The sequence below is a fragment of the Lissotriton vulgaris genome, chromosome 3_1 (assembly GCF_964263255.1).
Source record: "Lissotriton vulgaris chromosome 3_1, aLisVul1.2, whole genome shotgun sequence".
NCBI classification, from domain to species: domain Eukaryota; kingdom Metazoa; phylum Chordata; class Amphibia; order Caudata; family Salamandridae; genus Lissotriton; species Lissotriton vulgaris.
The window spans coordinates 676092402-676114919 of NC_141689.1; positions in this window are offsets into that span (position 1 = coordinate 676092402).

Genomic DNA, 22518 nt, shown 5'->3' on the forward strand with positions numbered 1-22518 from the left:
ACTCTGTCCATCATCACCCCCTTTTTCTGAATCGTTTTGTCCACCGTAAGCGTGGAAGGGTATACTCAGATGTGAGTCCCTTGCTCACTGCACCATCAGGATTCAAGCAAGCCGGGCCGAAGACGGCTGAAATGCCAGAAACCGGTCCCCGGAAGCTTGTTTCCTTCCCAGTATAAGAATTGGCTTGGTAGTTTGGTTTGCCCTGGTCCCATGATGCACTGGGCCAGGGACAGACTAATTTGCATGTAGCCAGGTACTGAGCTGGGATGGTGCAGTGAGCTAAAAAACGGTGATAGATCTAGCCCTGATCTTTGGACTGGGTAGGAGTGTTCTGCTTAATTCAGATACTCTGTCCATCACCACCCCCCTTTTTCTGAATCGTTTTGTCCACCATAAGCGTGGAAGGGTATACTCAGATGTGAGGCCCTTGCTCACTTAACCATCAGGATTCAAGCAAGCCGGCTGAAATGCCAGAAACCGGTCCCCGGAAGCTTGTTTCCTTCCCAGTATAAGAATTGGCTTGGTAGTTTGGTCTGCCCTGTTCCCATGATGCACTGGGCCAGGGACAGACTAATTTGCATGTAGCCAGGTTCTGAGCTGGGATGGTGCAGTGAGCTAAAAAACGGTGATGGATCTAGCCCTGATCTTTGGACTGGGTAGGAGTGTTCTGCTTAATTCAGATACTCTGTCCATGACCACCCCCTTTTTCTGAATTGCTTTGGGCCTAGGCAGCACATTGTGAGCCGGCAGAAGGAATAGACAGGAGACGCTGTATAATGTTAAATATGACACATTCCTGCCCTTTCCCTATCACACAGCGTGCCAACCCAGGCCACCATCTAACACAGGGTGTACCACTGGCAGACGCAACAGTAATACTTACACCACTACCAGTAAACTCGGCAAAAGTAGTAGCAGTTCAACCTGTACCACCATACTATGACCTTTATACACACAGGAATCCATGTGTAAGACTCATAATCTTGGTCTTTAGCTCATTACGCTCACCTAAGTACCTGTTTATTGTTGACAGTGAATAAGAATTATGCCCATGAAGGAACTTGCAGAAGAATGAGCAAGTGGTCATATTCCATTACACAAACTTTCCAATGTCAAGGCAGGAGTTTGAACAAATACCGAATTAAAAATATCTGAAAATATTAATATCAGAAGGAAATATTGTGATTCAAAAATATTCTGGCAGAGACTATCAGCAAGAATATTAATGTTTTCAGAATATCATTGTTTTCAAAATCGTTTTCAGTCACATAGTTGTACAAAATATTGTTTTTTAATTATTCAAATGGGTTTTTGTTAATATATTATTTTGAGGTTTTTGTATTTAAAATGTTTTTTAATAGGCAGCGGGTGGTTAGATTTCTAGGGGGATGGGTGGGATTTTATTTCAATTTGAATATGTTTAATTCAATGTTAATTTGTTTTGGTTAAATAATGTTTTGATTATTATTTATGTAATTTTATTAGGTGTTATATTTTGAATTTAATTGTATTTTAGTTTTAACTTTGGTAATAGTAACCTATATTTTGGTAGCAGGATGTTTGATTTATAGGGGTAGGGCATAGGGGGGAAGTGAATTCACTTATAAATAATTAAATGCATTTGTTATTTAGCTTTTGATTTATATTTAATTATTTAATTGATTGGTAATTATGCAAATAGTTTTAATACAGACTTTTTTAAGTTATATTTTAGTTGTAGGTTGCTAGGTTTGTAAGGGAATTATCTTATGCAATTGTTTGTGAATTTATGTTTGTGTACTGATGTATTTACATTAATTGTATTTGCTTTGATACTTAAATTGGAATTACATAAGTAAATACTGATTTCCAATGTTTTTATTTTGGGGGTAGTTATGAAAGTTGATATTATTATATGTAGTTTTATTTTTTCCTTTCTTTTTCAATATCTATATTAAAGTTGACATGTCATGTTTATATATATATATATATATATATATATATATATATATATATATAAAAACAGGCAAAACCTTGAAAAAGTTTCTAGACGAAACGAAACATGTTGGTGAAGATGCCTTGTCCTATTACCCTGCAGGAAATAAATTGTTAAAGGCAAGTTCTTGTGCGACTCATTTATCTCTCGTGGGAGATGTTTTGTTTGAATATATATATATATATATATATATATATATATATATATATATATATATATATACATATATATATATATATATATGTATATATATATATATATATATATATATATTCACTGAAAAAAACATAGGTTTCAGCCATGTTATAGTTAGGAATTAGCATTTAAAAAACCTTAGAAATTCACTGAAAAAAACATAGGTTTCATACATGTTATAGTTAGCTGGACATTTCACTCATACAAAACCATTGACATTCCCCCGTTATAGTTAGTTCAGCTAACTATAACTCGCGCGCCCGCAATGCACTACTGATGACGTCACATATTACTTCACTCATGACATGGTCAGTGACATCACTCATGACATCACTGATGACATCTCAAATGACATCATCCTTGTGAAAGAGTGACAGACCTCCTGTCAGCGTAATATAACCTTTGATACAAACATTGAACAATAGAAACTAACATTTTCAAAAAAATGGAGATACCAATACCAGTTAGAACAACCTATTCAGTAATTCCAAAATCTACATACACATCCACTCATTCACCAACAGTTCTATATAGTCACTCATACATGTACTCACTCATCATATGTACTCATACACATATACATCCTGTAACAGACCTTTCTACCCGGTGACGTCAGACGCCAACAGCGGACGAGACGAGGAAACAGTATCAGCCCTATCAATTTCATGCAGTTTGGTTAACTTGACCCCTGCTAGATTTGACTATCCGGTATATCAAGCTCCGTGGGGCGAACACATCGTTTACCTGTGGCATTCTAATAATCCCTATATTTTTCACTGCTGGCTACATCAAGCATTGGGCTTTAGTACATCATATGTCTGCAGCATTTTAATTTCCTAATCGCTCTGCCCTAACTCTGTCAGAAGCTGTTGGCATAAGGACACAATATCAAAGTGCCACATTTATTTTTTAATATTATCGACCAAGGAAGGTTCTTCTTCTTTTCTTAACCAGATAAAAGGAAGTTTCTGGATGGAAAACTGGACAATTTTTAAATGTCACATATGACTCCATAAATCCCCATATCTTCATAGCAGGATTTTTTAAAAACTCTTATTCAAAGAACTAACACTAACCTAGAATCAAATGACAACATTCACAGTTTTTGTTCAAGTCCTGTAATACATGAAGTTTGTGGTAAATTCCTGAAGAAGGCGTTTGATACGCCGAAACGCGCGGCGAAAAATTACTACATGGTTAACAACTTGACTATTAATATGTTAATGATAGTTATATTTTGATTGAAACCCTTTATAGATGTAACCTTGTATGTTTATTGTAAGGAATATTGTTGAAATTGATTTATTTTGAAATGATTAATTTTATGTTTTTATTTGCCATGAATTTTTATAAATGAAGAATAAATACACTATATATTTGTATAGATACCCTATTGACTTTGATTTTTTATACCCTCCGCATATGTATATATGTATTTATCTATGATTGCCTAGGAATTGTTTATTACAAATGCACACCTACACTCATCCATAGAGTTACTCACACACATACTCAAGCATGCAAATAAACTATTGAACATCCATTTATTTGCATATACAACTATACACACACCACTACACTTTCTTTTCACCGAAATGTACACATACGTACTCTCTTAAACAATCACTTATAGAAACACATACTTATTTATACAGGAACTCTTCCATATAATCACTAGTCTTATACACATCAATACTCACATATAGTAGATTAAAACATATGTAGTTATTCCTAAAGACACTATTGAGACAGTCATTCACTCACTATCACACCCATACACACACTCATCCACCCATACAGTCCTACACACATGCTGTCTTCAAAACACACACAGTGAGTTAGTCATTCATGCATCTATACGCTAAGTAATACCCCCACAGAACCATACAGACACTCATACTGATACTCAAAAAACCAACTAATAACCCATATAGACACTCATGTAGCTACTCACCAGCCCATGCAGCCACAAAGTGAGACACTGATACAGATATTTACATACTTAAACATTACTCGCTAATACATGTATTCACTAAGATACACTTAATAAGTCAGTTATTTAATCATTTTTACAAAATAAACATCCATGTAGACACTTATTTACACATTTATTCTTTCATCGACCTTTAGATATACATATATAAAAAATATTTATTTTTCAGAAAGACACACATTCACTGGATGATGTCATCAGTGATGTCATCAGTGATGTCATTTGATATTTCATCAGTGATGTCATGAATGATGTCACTGACCATGTCATGAGTGATGTAATATGTTAAGTCATCAGCAGTGCATTCCGGGTGCGCGAGTTATAGTTACCTGAACTAACTATAACGGGGGAATTTTAATGGTTTTTTATGAGTGAAATCTCCAGCTAACTATAACATGTATGAAACCTATGTTTTTTTCAGTGAATTTCTAAGGTTTGTTAAATGCTAATTCCTAACTTTAACGTGGCTGAAACCCATGTTTTTTTCAGTGAATTTCAAAGGTTTTGTAAATGATAATTTTTAAATGTATTAATTGTTATATTTTTTTATACTGATTTACTCAATTATTTTAAATTATTTATTTAAGATATTTTATTTTTTGAATTACATTACATATTTTTTTATATAAATTGCAAAATAAAAGTTTTTAAAAATATTGAAATTGTAATATTTGATTTTTTTAAATATTTTTTTAATTTATATATATTTTATATAGCAGGCAATGATTTCCTATGGAGGCGCGTTTGCAGAGAGGTGCCGGAGGGGGCGTGTCCTTCTTGCGATCCTGTTTAAAAAAAATATATACTTTTAAGAAGGGGGGCTGTGTAGCTGACATCGACAGTCGGTGGAGCGGCCCACTATCAACCGGGGCCGCTCTACTTTCAATTGGGAGGCCCCAGCCCTCTTGCACTCACCGGCTCTGGCGGTGGCCGAGGAAGGAGAGCTCCTGCTCCTCGGGACTCTCTGATGCTGCGGCCAGACTCTTCTCTCTTCCCGGGGCTCTCCCTTCGCTCGGGATCCTCGGGCAGGACACTGCAGGCTACTTCCTGCTTCTTCGCTTGTCCCCAGCCAATCAGAGCGCGGCTCGTGATGCTGCGGGCAGGCTTCTCGGGGGCCGGGGAAACTAGGGCTTGCGTTGGTGATCTACCGGGCAAACGAGGGGTAGGCTCTCTCTCAAATTTAAATATAACGCGAGGTAGGCACTCGCTAACACAAATGAAGCGCTCCCAAACACTAAAGGCAGATAAAGCGCTCCCCAGCGCTATAAGAAAAATAAAGCGCTATGAAGCGCCAGGGACCAAATAAAAGTGCTCCTATAAGTAAAAAACAGCACCCCCAGCGCTATTAGCAAAATAGAGTGCTCCCAGGTGCTAGGGGCAAGAATAAAGCGCTCCCAGCACTATGGGAAAAATAAAGCTCCAGCAAAGTTCTGGAGGCAGGCAGGGGGGCAAGGCTGGGCCCAGAGCCAGCTCACTGGGCCTCCAGGCAGGAAGGCAATCCAAGTGGCGGTCCTCCTGGCGCCCAACAGCAACAGCCCCCCTCAGCAAAAGGGATCCTGGAAGAGAACCAATTGTAAGGGGACACAGCCCCTTCTTATACTGTAAAATCCTTTGTCTGGCTTCAGGATGAGGGGAAAAACCTGTCGCAGCTGGTTTGTGAGCACTCTTGATGTGCTCAGCCCCTCACTCTATTCACTGGCAGGGCTAGGGTCATCCGACGCACTACAGGGGGCTGAGCCATCATTGTGTGGGGAAAGCCCAGCCCTATTCAGGACCCAGGTGCACCCCTCCCTCACATCACTCATGCTAATCTCTCCACTCACCACCAGGCAGACCCATCCTGACTTCTGGAGCCAGGCTCACCAGCCAGCTCCAGCCAATCACACGCCAGAACACTCACTGCACACACACATCAATGTCTAGAAGTGGCACTTCCACCCTAGACACATACACGCCGCATACATCATTGCGCAGCATTCAATCTCACGAGTTTGCACATACCAAACTCGATCCTGCACTCCCCACACATCAGGAATTAACATGGACACATGCATTCCTATGGGAGGGCAGGCCAGCCTCACTACATGCACGCACTTTACTCTGGGACACAGGAAAAAGTGCTCAGAGACCAAAAATCACTAACACAGATCACATACTAAAAGCAAAAAGATCAGGGGTGAACCTGCCAGAAGGACCTAGTCCAACACTCCCCCTGGTGTTTTTTTTCAGAGGGGAAAAAAATTCCCCTTGAATACTGTGGGTCCCTGGGGGCCAACTAGCCCACCAAGAATCTCCAGTACGTGCCAGGGGCCTGTGTTGCAGAGAGGTGTTCTGAGGTCTCGTCCCTTTTGAAAGCTCTGGCGCTTAGTGGAGGAACCTGGTGGGTTAGTTGGCCACCAGGGGACCGCAGGATTCAATGGGACTTAATCCCCCCACTTAAAACGCGCCCCGGGGCGCGTTTGCACAGTGGTGAAGGTAGGGGGCAGGGCCTAAGGTGATATGTGTGCGAACACGCCCTGTGGGGCGGTTTAAGTTGGGGAATAATTCCTCTTCCATCCAGAGGTCCCCTAGGGGCCAAATTGCCCACCAGGTACCTTCAGTATGCGCCAGGGAGCTGTGTTGCAAAGTGGTGTTCTGAAGCCACGCCCCTTTTTACACCTCTCTGCAACGCAGATCTGTGGTGCTAACAGGAGGTAGCTGGTCGGCTAGTTGCACCCCAGGGACGCACGCTTGCCCACCTCTTCAAATCCACTGGAAAAAGGAAAGAGTATACCCGTTTTGTTCAATAGTGATTACATTTAGCAATCCCCATGTCGCCATTTTTGTTTACATTTTTTTCCAATCGTGATTTATTTTGCAATCACCATGTCGCCATGACGCGTTTCGGCCGGTAGAGACGGCCTTGATCACATGACAGCGCCTAGGCGGGATTGCCTCCATTTAAAGTGCAAGTGCAGCAGCAATAAACATAGTAGAAATACTCCACATTTCTATTACATAATTAATGGCATAATGCTAAAATCAAGTGCAATGTGAGTATAAAATACATTTCAAACCAGGGTAACAGATCACTGTAAAATACAGTAAAGTACATAGATTAATAACCTACATGATAAAATATTTATAGTATTAGTGGATGCGGGCCATATTTCCGTCAATATACTTTTATGAACTCCCTATATTCTGCACTCTTTTCTATCCTGGTTGAGCAAAGAATCTTGCTGCTGTATTTAATTTAAAGTGACTATGTGCAAAGTGTGTAACCCCCCCCTTCTTCCTAATGTTTGAGACCTGTGTAAAAAAAAGATGTGTGCAAAAAGTGCCAAGTGGGTCGAAGTTACCCTACTGTCAGTCCACCGCGAGCGAGTGTCACCCTACTATGACACCAGCTCAATTCCTTTCCAAAGAGAAAGACGCCAAAGAGGAGCCTGCGCAGGACCCACAATTAAGCGGTGGGCTGCCTTTGCGACCGGGAACCAGCCGCCTTTAAATCCACACATTTGCAGGAACCCATTTGAAGAACAGCCACTAGGAATGATTAGGTGCTAAGTTTAATGTAAGCATGCTGACAGCATGAATGAACAGCAAATAACTTCAGCAAAGTCCTGCGCCAAACGCGTATCAAGAGCCTTGTGCTCTCTTCTTCAGTGGCGTGTTAGGTTAAAGTGAAGAGATGCGCTCGCACCGATGCACAGTTTATAATCATCACCTGCCATGAAGGGCGTGGCCAGCCGCATGGCAATCTGGATAATATAGTTATGATCAATGTTCCCCAGTGGGTGCGCTCTCATACACAGATTGAACCCTGATACAGTCCCAAGTGGGCCGAAGTTACTCCACTGTCAGTCCACCACTTGGCTTTGTTGCTACCATTGTTCAAAGAGCGAGTGTCACCCTGCTATGACACCAGCTCGTTTCCTTTCCAAAGAGAAAGACGCCAAAGAGGAGCCTGCTCCGGACCCGCAATTCAGTGGTGGGCTGCTTTTGTGACCGGGAACCAGCCGCCTTTAAATCCACACATTTGCAGAAACCCATTTGAAGAACAGCCACTAGGAATGATTAGGTGCTAGGTTTAATGGAAGCATGCTGACAGCGTGAATAAACAGCAAATAACTTCAGCAAAGTCCTGCGCCAAACGCGTTTCAAGAGCCTCGTGCTCTCTTCTTCAGTGGCGTGTTAGGTTAAAGTGAAGAGAAGCGCTCGTACCGATGCACAGTTTATAATCATCACAAACTTCACCTCGCCATGTCGCCATGTCGTCCTTGAATGCTGTTGCTTGGCCTTAACAGAATTTTTTTTCCGTTTTGAAGAAACCCTATTCCGGCAGTCCCATGGTACCAGCATGGGAAGTACTTTTGCGCTGAGCGTAGCGGGGTTATATGTTCACCAACTAGAAAAAAGAAAAATCCTCAGTGACATGAATCCCCACAGACAACATGTGAGTCTTTGGAAAAGGTACATCAATGATGTCCTACTCATCTGGGAAGGTACGGAGATGGAAGCACAAGACTTCCTAATATGGCTAAACCAGCAAGATCCATTTCTTAAGTTCACACACACTATGAGTAGGTCACACCTGGTGTTTTTGGATTTAAACATTATGGCCAATGGAGATTCCCTCAGTACTAAGTATGAGCGGAAAATCCGTTCCGCTCGCGGATTTTGCGAATTTTCGGTAAATTCGCGATCCGCGAACTCCCGCGAATTTACCTCAAATTCGCAAATCCGCGAGCGGCGTATTCCGGGGGCTAAAGTTGAAGCCTGGCTGGCCTGTCAACTTGTAACTATTTTAGGATGGCGCCGGAAAGCTGCCAGCGCCATCCTAAAATAGTTACTAAGTTAGCTTCAACAGGAAGCTCTAATAGATAAAATAAAGCAGGTGCTCGCACCTGCTTTATTTTATCTATTAGAGCTTCCTGTTGAAGTTAATTTAGTAAGTATTTTGGGATGGCGCTGGCAGCTTGCCGGCGCCATCCTAAAATAGTTACAACATGCCCTAATCGTGAGCGTCGTCGAGGCAGGTGTGCCTTCTTCACAAATCTACCGTGGAAAATCAGCTGTGATGCTGGATAGAGGCTTTTGCATCCTTGACTTTCACGAGCGCAATATCCGTGCTGTTCTTGTGACCAGGGGTTTCTTTCTCTTCATCTGCTGAACTGATCTTTCTCAGACCTTTTATACACAGAAGAAGCATGTGTGAACTCGCATGGTAGCCCTGCCCGTTTGGCCCCGCCCACACACTCGCGGTTTGCACCGTCTTCCCGCCATTCACCCACTATGATGGACAGCTCACTCAAGGGACCCCTGCGCCCGTCGGGGCGATTGCATAGTAACACACACATGGTCGCTCGAACTAGTTGATGCTCAAATTCAGTGACTCATTCATTAGCCCAAAAACAATCGTGAGCGTCGTCGAGGCTGGACAGGTGTGCGTTCTCTACCGTGGAAAATCAGCTGTGATGCTGGATAGAGGCCTGTGCACTCACATGGAAGCCCCGCCCCCACCCCAAATCCGCGGATCCGCAAATCCGCAAAATCCGCGGATTTTGCGGATCCAAGATCCGCAAATCCGCAAAATCCACGGATCATGGATCCGCAAAATCCGCCCATGCTTACTCAGTACAACCACTCATTTCAAACCAACTGCAAGAAATTGCCTTCTAGTTTTCGATAGTTTCCATCCGAGACAATTGAAAGAGAACCTACCTTTTGGTCAGTTTTTAAGACTAAGGCGCAACTGCAGTTCCAAGGAAGCATTCAACCAACAAGCCAATGATCTCACTAAAAAAACTGCTAGACAGACAATATCCAGTGAGTTTGGTAAAAAAAGCGAAAAAACGAGCAGCCAACAATAATAGAGAGGCACTTTTGGAACCAAAAATAATCAAGGATTCCTCAGAGAAGAGACCTATATGTATCACCACCTACAACATTGCCTCCAACAAAGTAATCAAAATCATCAAAAAACACTGGCACACCCTGAACTGTGGGAATCTAGATATACCCCAACCCATGTTTCGCCATAAGAGAGGAAAAAATCTGAAAGACTACCTCGTCCATACTCGTCCGAAAATGGAAAACAAGAATTCCAAACAAAGAACGATCAGCACAGTACCCACAGGACATTATCCATGCGGAGACTGTAGCGTCTGTCATCTGACAAGCGTCACGAAAAAAATAACATTCAATAACAACATGACTTGGAAAATAAAAAACTTCACCAATTGCAACACTTTGGGTGTAGTGTATATGATTACTTGTATTTGTAACCTACACTATATTGGTATGACAACCAGAAAGGCTAGTACCAGTATTGTGGAACATAGAAGCAATGTCAGACGGAAAAAGAACACAGCTAAAATGACATCCCACTTTATTGAATGTAACCACACACCAAACGATATGAAGTGGGTGATTCTTGACAAACTACATGGACAGGACAATTTGGAACAACGTCTTCTGGAAAAAGAACAATGTTGGGTGTACAAATTGAAAACTGATACTAATGGATTAAATGATACCATCCCCTGGGGCCTTTTGGCAAGACAATCATAACAGCAAAAAGGGTCTTAATTGTAATACCATCTATACACCCCTTGAGAATGACCAAGATATGATAATCCCATTTTTCATTCTTACATGAAAAGATCGTAAAACGAACATTCTTGTAAATAATCTTGAATCCCACATGTGTTTATGTTGTCTGAATTTCGTTTTTATTTACGTTTTATTTTTTGATTTTCTATTGCGAGTATTTAATGATGGCCGCTGTTCGGTTCCAAAACGAACTGCCATCTTGGACCAACATACGCGGTCTAGCTACCCACCGGAAGCTAGACCACGACCGGGGAAGCTTGAAATTGACTGCGCGAGACAGAGACGGCGTCCGCCGGTCTTGAGGGAAGCCGAGTAGGTTTTCCATCTAGAAAGAGTCTCGTAACAAGTAAGACCCTTCCTTCTTTTTCCTGACAGCCAAATGGAGTTGTTTTGAAAACCGTGTTGAAATACACGGTACACTCGAACAATTTGGGTAAGATCTTACTAACCCACGATTATTTCACCATTTAGGTGTTTGCGTGGACTTCATATTTTTCCCGCGATTGACCATGAGGCCCAATCTAGCATGCTAAAACGTATGTCTTTCCTCCCTGTCTGTGATTGTCGTGCTCTGTGTTGTATATAGACACTGCCCTACTTTTGTGGTTTGAATGTAAATACCTTCACATTGTGTTACACTGGGTGTTCCGATATTTGGGACCGCTCGAACAATAGCGGTCGGGACATGGTGCATGTAAAAGTGGTGTAAGTTTAAATAATTTCTTCTCTATGGACACAATGCTCACTTCTATGAACATCACAAGCCCTTTTTTGAATCTTGACTTTATAGACTCATCTCTTTTTAAATGCGAGTACAGAAAAGAAAAACTTTGAATCTATAATATCTGAAATGTTTTTTCCTTTACAGATATGCCATTGAATTGCAGAAAAATAGTATGTATAATTCTATATTAAAGTAGGCATATTTTTCACTTTTTGGAGTGGCATTCACAGGGCGGGACCCTGTGAAGTCCTGAAGAAGAGCTGAGGGGTACAGCTCGAAACTGGTTGACTTTTTTACTAGGGTACTGTTTTTCATAATAGAACCAGCTCACCTAGTAAACCACCCCACTTTTATTGTATCCGCTAGGCGCATGAATAAAGTTTGTTTAGCTCACTAGTAGGATATTTTTAACCCTCACCACTCCACTCACTTTCCCCTTTTTCACATGACACGACACAAAGTCTACAATTGAAAGTGCTCCTACGCAACACCGTTAGTCGTAGCACTCCTGTAGTGTAGTTCCTAGTTTCCCACTAGGCCCTGCGCATTGGAATAACATAAACAGTAGTATCGACGTGAAACTGTGGATATTCCAGGCCTCCACTGACTATGCTAAACTTAATTGGGTTGTGTTACCAACTAGCTCAGAGGTCACTGGAAACTTTCTTCTCTGCATGGGAAGTGATCAGCTTCCTTGGCACAGACAAGAAGGGATTCAGCTTTCCAACAACCGTGCAACATGACAACTTTGCTCCTCAGATCAAGAGTCGATCTCTAGGGTCGTGTGAAACAATAGACACAGATTTCACTCAGTCAGTCTAGTGCAGTTTACTTTCACGGTATGTAGAGAATAGAGAGACGGGCGTTTATCAATAAAGGGTTAACATTTATTGAACAGTCTTTCTTCTCATACAAGAGAAATGTATTGCCACAATTGCAATAACTGTTATTATAAAAAGTACGTACAGTAAGATAAGTATTGCGAAATAGAACTGTAAAAGCATTGATATGGTTTCTTAGCCATACAATGGTTTAAAAGTAATAAAACATATATACAGTCATATATACATTAGGCTAACATACTCAACTGGTGCTTCTAACTAAGCCTACCCCAGTGTGCCTGACCTAAGCCTAACACGTGAAAGGGGGAGTAAGTAAGTAGCTTAAGTTAAGTTGGTTTTGCCAAGGTTTGTTTCAAGAATTCTCGTCTAAGGGTTTAGTCAACACCATACCTCTGAATAGAATGATGGAGGATTGGTATCTCCTTCAGGGGTCTCTCTCGATATCCCAGTCACCCGCGAGGGTAAACTGGAACAGCCGGGACTGGATTTCTCTGCACGAGAAATGCAGCGGCTTCTCTCAGCGCGTCGAGGAAGGAGGGGTGACAGCGTCCGCGGGCAGCTGGGCTGGATGTCTTCGCAGAGGACGGCTGCACGGCTCCTCAAGCGTACTGAACCACAGTTCGCGCTGTAGCGGCGATAATGGTAATCAGTAGCTTCACCACCACAGGATAGCAGGCTGCAGCGACAGAGTGCTAGTTTTTACCAACACAGGGTCATGCAGGCAGCTGGCATCAGCAACATGTTCGCTCATTGCTTAAGGCAACGTTGGTAATATTTATACCTGACAGGTGCCGGGTTTGACGCAAGTTTGCTGGACATAAGACGTCAATTAAAGATGTCACTAGGAAGTGACAGTTATCAGTTGCTCATTAGAGTTCCATTACTAATCAAAACATAGCAAGCGGGGATTTCCAGGTTTGCTAAGTTTTTATCTTGTTGAAGAACTCGGAGTGTTATCTAGGAATATCAGATAGTGACTGCTGCTCTGTCATTGCACTAATTGGTCGCAAAGGAAGTAGCAGAGAGTCATCCTGGAATGTGGCTCTGTTCGTGTGAGGCCAGAGATGACTTTTCAGAAAATCGCACTTGAACGGTTATGCCAATATAGGGAATAAATGGATTTATAGCCGAATAGGGGCATAAGGTCACACTATCGATCAGGAACCTAGATAAGCACGCAACACCCACTCCACGTATACATGTCCATCAAAATTACTAAAACTAAGCAATTAGATGTATGTGTAACATTGCCCACCCCAAAATACATAAATGCATTCGAAATAGGCGTACTTGTAATACATGGAATTTAGGTACTGTACGTTTTTTAAAGCATAGTAATCATTCAAAAAATTATTGCATATGAAGTCAATGAACGATTATGCAAAAAGAATTACACATGAAGTATCTCTGACAGAAGAAATGCGAGATAAATCATCACATAAAAATGCATTGTAATAACATGTGTGCTAGAGGCTGGTGTTATGTTGTTATGTCTCTAGATGTATTTTAGAAATAGAAGTGTGAAGCTTCTGTTCTCTAAGAATAGTTTTTACGTTAAGCAAATAATTTTTCGTGCCAAAAAAGGTCAATATTAGAAAAAATTGTCCAATTCAAAGAAAATAGATTTCCAAAGCTCCTGGCAGTTTTTGTTGATCAAAACTGAAGGCCGAATTCAGAGTTCATGGGAACGCTGTGTGTCGGAAAGCTTCTCAAAAGTTATTGTTTCTCTATGGGTGAGAACATCGTATCAGACAGGCTCGCAAAGAATTGGTCTACAAAATCAGGTGATAGTTCAACCAAATTAGATAGCGCTGTAACTTGGCAGGTGTGAGAATGATTGCTGTCATCGAAGGCAGGACCAGCAATGCTCACAGAACGTTGTACCTGGATGATGTTGCTTTTGTCACTCGCTCCACTGTCACCACTTGGCTGTAGTACAGGAGTCTCCACGAATGCCGTCATCAGGATTGGTAGCCGCTGGGGACAACACAATGCGTGAGCCGTTATTGGACTTAGCAAAGTATGGACGTCCATTGGTACTGCTGATGGAAGTGAAAGACAGATGTCCAACACGCATTCCTCGCCGCAAAGCATACACCGTAGCACAGGTAAAATGCAATTTTGCCATATCGGTCTGAATGAAAGGAACCAGGTCATGTTTAGATCTCTTAGCCTGGCCAATCCGAGGACGTTAGTTATCCTGTCCCTGTAGCGCATTGCTAGGATTGTCTCTTCCATTCCCATGGGAGCTATGTCTGAGCCGAGGCTTGCCATAACGTAGCAGGATGGTCAAAAATAGAATCCCTGCGATGAGTCCCAAAAATAGAGGAATACCACCAAAGATGGAGTGCACAAAATTAGGAAAGATTCCCAAAATTGCCTGGAAGGGTGTTAGCAGTCCCGTAAAGACTGTCTTAAATATGCCTGGGATGCTTGTTGCACTAGACATGTTAAGGAGTTGGCTGAACATTTCTACGAAATGCACGGGGCAATTTGTTGATAAATGGTCATGGACTTCAGTAGCCGTCTTTGCGACTAGAAGATCATACGTCTCTTTAGATGACGTTATAGGCACTGTTGTCTGTAAAAGCACAGATTTCATTTTGCTTAATGTATCAATTCGTATAGAATAGAGATTCAGACGAGGCCAGAGGGGAGTCACTATGTCTGGAGGCCCGCTCGGGAACAATGCTTGCATGCAACATTTGACCATGGACGTTACTTGTACTAGATAACTTTTCCCTGGCGCGAGGCCACAGCACCTGTGATCCGTTCTAAGAATGTAACTCCCATTTGCGAGTTGCATAAAGAAGGGCTCTATCTGAGTTGCAGGTGTGACTAGCTGGTGGCATGAGAGGTTGTTTGAATTTCCATCACATGCTCCGTGTAAATTAATACCCTGACACAAAAGTATACCGCTTAGTGAGTGTTTACAGTTGTCACCACTAAGAAATACATTTTTGTCACTGTCACTATAGCAAGAATGAGTGTATGGTAATTTCCATTCGGATTTAACATATCCCTTACCCAATTGTTCATATTGGCCAGCAGGTATGTACTCAAGGCATTTATGAAATCGGAAAGTTGTTATCGGAATTGTGATAATTCCGTGTATTATCCATTCAATGACAGGACTCTCTGACATTGTCAATGATAATCTCTCGAGTTTTTCGATGCTCAGGATTGTATAGTCTGCTCCTTTCTGTGCCAAACTGATCTGTTTATCAGTAAGGTTAAAACTGGAAAATAATGACGTTGTGTTGATTAAACGCCAAGGCACATAGCCTGAACGAAGATTTTGCAGCGTCCAGCCTAATTCTATAATAGAGCGTAATTGAGATTGGCCATGTTGTAACATTAGCAAATCTCTGTCTATCACATCAAAGGCAGAGGATACAATATCGTCCAAAGAATATATTCTGGAAGACAGAGTCATTAACCCATTGTCTACTACAGAAAGTGATTTCTCCAAATTAATACGATCAATTTCTCGTATTTTTTCAGCAGTTTCAATTTGCTTTACTTTCCAAGCCTCGTTGTAAGCAGCATAGATACTGGTCGCTATGAAACGCTTTTGACGCTGTTTGCGTGGTCCAAGAATGAAGTCGCGCAAATCAGCACCATCTTTTAATAAAGACAAGTGTTGCTTAATTTCAGCCAGTGTGGATGTAGTTAGCCATTCTAGGCAGAGTTTCCCTACACTGTATGTTGTTATAATCCCTGGATGTTGTCTCTGGGAGTATCTAGGGTCTAATCTGGTCATTTTTAACCCCTGTGTTTTATTCAGGAACCTATCTTGACAGCTATTTGTGTCTGTAGGCAGATTAACCACTTTTTCCAATCAGGATGTGTTCTGTTGAAATGTAAAATGTGTGACACGTCTAACTCATTGTTGCATTTTCAGGTATTGGCTTTGGTATAGACGGTGTTTTAAGGTCTTTGTTCTTAGCTAGGCCAAGACAAGATGTTTGGTGTATTGTGTCATTTAAAAATAACATTTGTTCTGGTATCATGCAGGTTCTAAACAGTGCTTCTATGCCTTGCACCTGCCAATCTTTTGTACCCCAAATTGTTTTCGTTTCAATATTATTTTTCCAATAATCAAAACCAAATGTCATCATTTTGTCATAAAATGCTTCTGAATATATCAATTTAGAATTTGTCAGCATTGTTTTCATTCCTGTTTTATCTAACAGTCTGTAATAAAACGTTTCTGCATTACTGGTGTTAAACCCTGAGAAGTATTTGAATTTCTCAAAAAATCCTTTAGAACTGCTTTTAGGTGCTGTAGAACAATGTTCCCATTGATTATACATAAAAGCATTTCTAGGCTGTGCAGATTTATGCAAGTAATGATCCCCATAGTGGGTATAACAGAATAACTGCTCATAACTAGATGAACCTTGTAAATAATCATGATCTGGGAATCTAGCTGACATTACTAAATCAGACATCATGTCATTAATACTGTTAAAGTCCCAATCATCAGAGAATGTACTTGGTGTCACAAAGTCACTTAAGGAAACCTTTAGTTGATGAGGATACTTCAGGATTTCGACCGGACCATAGATCTCATAGTCTGTTTTCTCCCATACTACCCCACCAGGTATTGGAATTGCTGTGACATTTACTGTTGACAGTTCTCTTTTCTTCACGTGGGATGATCTGTGTGGTTTCAGGACTAGGTTGATGTTCTGACTTGCTGTGTCCATTGTAATATATTTTCCTTCAATGAATTTTCCCAAACATAGTACCATGATGAGCCAAAGCAGGAGGAAAAATACACCTAGACCAAACCAGAACTCTAGCCAAGGGGAAATAAGGTAGATTTCCTTCAGTTGATGAAAGAGTTCCGTTGCTTTTTCTTTAAAAGACTTTTTTGTTTCTGGCATCACTTCGGGGTCGTTTAAATCTTCAGAGAAGTTGTCGAAGTTGATGAAATAACCAGAGGCAGTTCTGTCAATTGATGGGATTGTTCTTTCAATCTGTCTCTCGGTAGCACTTTCTGATGCCACATCATTGTAGACTGGTGTTGTTTCTTGACGAACTGTTTCAATCTGTGTTTCAAGACGCACGAGTTCCATGGCATTATTGCATAGTCCTTCATTGTGCACTGCAGGCTGATCGAATGTGATTAGTCTTTCAGTTTGAACCTCTTGGATTGTTACAAGTTTGGGTATTCTGTTGTTTCTTGGGAGTCCACTGGGCCTACTGTTGATTATAGGCCACATGCTTGTGGTTTTACCAGATCGATAGACACGACTCTGTTCTCCTTTTTACCAGCAAGGGGCGGTAGCACAACTGATCTTGTTCCGGTGACTGCTAAGACAGGTACTGCTTTTCTGTAAGAAGGCCCAAATTCCTTCTTAACCGCGATCTTTTCTCTGACTAGATCCCCAATCTTTGGAATCCAGACAGGCCTTGCTAGGGCTGTTGCGGGTGGTGCCTCGTCAGTGGTATTTGGCTGTTGCTTTAACTTTATGTTGCTTAATGATTTTCTTGTTTCATTCAGTTCCTGTAAAACAGCCAAACGGTCTTTTACTTCAAACTGCTTTGTTTCTGCTTGTACCACTGACATCTGACTATCGAGGTCCTGAACGTTCATTCTAATTCCGAACAATAGTTCGTATGGGCTGAAACCTTTTAGAGAATTTCTTGGCATGTTGTTAAGACTAGTCTGGACACTTAATAAATGTTTGACCCACCCAGCGCCTGAACCTAATACCTTCGCTGTTATAGATTGCTTTATATCCCGGTTTTTTCTTTCTACCACACTTGTGCGACGGACAAGAATACCGCAACCCAATTCCCATGCTGGCCATGGCCTCCTCATAGGCTCGAGAGCTAAAAGCAGGACCCTGGTCAGAATGGAACGTGGTAATTGCGTATATGCCGATATGGACTCGCAAATCTTTTATAACCGTTCTAGCGTCAGCCGAGCGCTGGGGACCTCATTTTTTAAGTGCTTTTCGCCTTAACTGTTAATAGGACGCAGGGTGGGGTGTAGGCAGCGTTACGCTCTTTCTGACTGGTAGCCGGTAGCAAGGTTCCTTACTGCGATCCCTATTACAGTTTTCACAGTTGTTTGCATATATTTGGTGTTCTACACTCATTCCCGGCCACCAGAATACTGATTGTAATTCAGTCAGTGATTCCTTGATCTCTCTGTGCCGTAGACCCAAACCCATGTGTGCGTCTGCTATTAAAAATATTCTCCTGTTCATGTTTGGAATTACTCTATCCCCCACTCCAGGGATTCGAGCAAAAGGAACGGAGTTTGCATCGATTATGTATGCATAATTGAGTGGATAGTTTACGGGTAGTGCTGCACAGTCGCCTTTTACGGTCGTTCTTACTGCCAGCATGGTTTCCCCGTCTATGTACTTATCTGTACGCTTTTTTGTGGCTACGGAAGCCGGGTTAGTTGCTTCCGCGGTGGCTGTATTAGCCAATGAATTCCCTGCAACGTGAACGCCATCACGTCGAAGACTTTGTGCGTGAATCACGTGAGTCTTTTGTAGTTCTTTACTTAAAAGAGCTACCTCGTTCCAGAGCAATTTATGCTTTATTGTGGCACCTGTGTCATCTTTGTAGTCGTTTTCGATCCAACTCTGCAGCTTATTGTTGTAAGAGTTGACGCAAAAATGAGAATCGCACACGATAAGTGTGGGGAATTCGCGTTCTGCATTTTCGAGCGCCATCTTTAAAGATCTGATTTCAGTTCTTTGAACCGAACAGTTTCTTACAGATTCAGTTTTTGTTACTTTCGGTCTGAATTTACCGCACAGCCAACGACCTTTAATGATCGCACATGCTGCATTGTAGGATTTGCTCTCTACATTAAAATGCTGTACAAAGCTATCTGTATAGATTATACAGGCATATTGTGGGAGAGGCAGGATTTCGATTGGCAGAGGATATTCTTCTTCGTATTCTAAATCATTCAGTTCTTCAAATTGCGGGGCAAAATAGTATTTCACGTCTTCCGCTCCTAGAGAATCTATACACTGTATCCATTTCGGATCCAGTGACACTGTAGGCAGGTTTACTGGGCTGAATAGCGCCTCGAAGGCGGATTCCGCTGTAAGGATATTAATCCGTTTGCCGTGTGCTAGTTCTCGTTCATTTGCTAATGCGATTTGCACTGCGTTCACAGTTCTTTCTGTGTGACTGAATGTTTTTTCTGCTTGTGTGTACAAGTGAGATTTAATTGAAATTGGTACCTTTTCTCCCTCATTAGAGGTTAGGTATGTGAATCCGCATCTTCCTGGGATGACTCGGATTACTAGATCGATCGTGTTGTCACGTGTATCTAATTTTGTTTTTGCTAACATGTCTGTTTGCAATGATCTCAAAATTTCTGTGTGTTTTTGAGTCCAATTGATTTGTTTTAAATCAGGTTTTATTAGTTCGTAGAGAGGTTTAACCCTCTCTGCGTAATTTAGTATGTAAGTTCTTCCGAAATTCAGAAAACCTAGTATTGATTGTAAATTCTTCAGCGTTTTTGGAGCTTGGAGTACAGCGCACTTCTCTAAGAAGTTGTCCGCTAGGCTTTTCCCTTCACTTGATAATTCGTACCCTAAGAACAGTACTGTCAGATGGGCAATTCGGGACTTTTTAAAGTTGAATTTGTAACCCTCTGCTGCGAACCCAAGTATAATGGTGTTCACTCTTTTCAAGAGAGTATCCAAGTCGTCGTCTGTGAGATAAATATCATCTACGTAAGATAATGCTTCATCATCATAGATTTGTAGTAACTCTGTTACCCTAGCTGAGAATAGTCCTGGGCTGTTCTTGAACCCCTGTGGGAGTCGACATAATTTTTTCTGTGACCCAAATGCGGAGAAAGCGGTCAAGTATCTGCTTTCTGGTGCAATGTTTTGACAAAAGAAACCATTAGAAATGTCTAATGTCGTTTTGTATTTTTTCCTAACTATGTTATTCATTAGGGCTGCACTATGCGAGTTTTGTACTGCAAAGGTTTTGCAACATGTATTAAGATGTCTGTAGTCCAAAACTAGACGATATGAATTGTCTGGCTTGGAGACAGGAAACAAAGGATTGTTCATTTGAGAGGTGCATGTTTCAATCACCCCCTGGTACTCAAGTTGATCTAAGATCTCCCTGACTTGTTTTTTAGCTTCTTGCTTTATGGGATACTGCCGTTGGGCAGTTGGTTCACTTTTTAGTTGGATTTTGTGAGGCGGTGAATCCTCATCCCATCCTACATGATTTTTATACAATGCAGGTGCCTGGGCTACTGCCCATTTCCTTGCATATGTATATTTTTTGTGAATCGGTATGTGATTCGAGAAGGCAGGCATAATCACTTCTTCGCCACGAGGGCACTCCTTGACAAACTCTGGGGGTCAATCTTTTTCAGCTAACAGAATATCATAGCCTTTTGAGAGCTTATCCCAAAATAGACCCTTAATTTTCCTAGTCTTATCACCCTCTATACGCAATGTTATTTCGTATATTTTATGGGGCTCGCTAAGCCTGGTGTCGGCAGTTTCAACTTGAATGTATTCATTCGTGTCCACTGTCTCCAGATGACTCATCAAGATCTTGCGCGCTATACTGATTTCTGCTGCACTGTCCAACATTGTCAATGCCCACTCCCCGTTTTTCAACTGTGTCCTCAGTATTCTCGGCATGGTTGATTACTCTAATACTGGCTACCTTCTTTTTCTGAAATTGAGATTTCTTATTTTGAGCAGGTTCCTTGTCTTTGGACTTGGTGTGCTCTCCTGGGTCTGACCGTCCTCTTCTTTCCGAATTCTGTGGAAAAGATCGAGAGGGACGTGTATCAATACTTTGATATCTATCAGGTTTTTTTATATTATCCCTATTTCTAAGGTTATATCTTTTCTCAGAGGGCTCCCGCTGGGGAGACTGGCGTTCTCGAGTCGGAGTTCTTTCCCTCCGTCGAGGAGACCTTCCTCTGGACTGGAAAACTTTTTCTTTGGGAGTGGATTGTTTATTTCCATCCCAGCTCTTTTTAGGAGTGTTTAAATTATTTTTAATAAATAATTTTTCAGGATTTTCGAGCAGTTGGGGCTTAACTGGTTTTCCACCCAAGCTGTCTCTACCTAATTCTTCATAGCACTTTTCTATGATTTTTGCAAGCTCAACAGGATCTTTTATATCTGTTTCCCTTAACTTCTGGCGAATCGCCACAGATGCTGCTTCTCCCTTTATGTTGGCTAATAATATAGCCGTGACCTGCTTGAAGTCTTTCAGTAATTTCATACCTAGATTTAAAGCGGGCTCTGGACCGAATTCATTTTGAATCTGTTTTAGCACTTCTGGTATTACCGCCATAGACGGAACACAGTGTGTTTTTGTGTAAATGGAAGCAAAGACTGTACCCCAAGTGTCGCAGTCCTCCACGTGTGGTGCGATTCCCATAGGAAGGCAGATGGTCAAGATTCTGTGTTTCTCAATAGGGGTAGTATCAGGAAATACTGCCTCTATTTGAGTGATTTTCTGGGCTAACCAGAAAGGAATTTGTTCCCGTTTTACGGGTGTTTTACCAAGACATGACTGTATGTTCTGTGGTGTAATTTTATTTGTGTTCCCCTGATGAGGGGTCAGCTGTGGTGTATTAACAGCTGGCTGGACTGTTGCAGTCCGTATTACATATTGGACTAATTGCCTATGTATTTTTATTAATGTGTTTAGCTGTGCTAACAGCTTTTCTCTAGACATTCTTACAATGTCAGGATGTGGTGTGTAGCTGGCTAGAACCGGCCACGTGGCTCCTGGTCTACCTAGTGGACCGAGCATGGTAATGTGATCATTATGTTTTAGGGCGCCATTAAACCAGAGCAGGTGCTCTTGAAATTTAAGTGGAATTTCAATCTCCTCGAAAGGAGCGTACTCTTCCGGAGGTTTCTCTATTTTGTAATAGTGAAACTCTTGTGTTATAGCGTTTACCGCTGGAAAGTTTATCCATGAATAGAATACCTCTGTCTGCCGATATTCGTGAGCCTCTATCACGAAAATTACTGTACCACCTTGAGGTGTCAGTCCGTGTTCTATAAGTTTTAAAGTTATAGATCTTCTTAACTGGACCGGGATGATAATAGCACCCGGGTCTGTGTATTCGGGACCTCGCTGAGTCGCATCTGCTGCGGCCCCAGGGGCTCCGTTTTCTGGCATTGTAAAAATGCGAGGTTTGCAGAGTAGG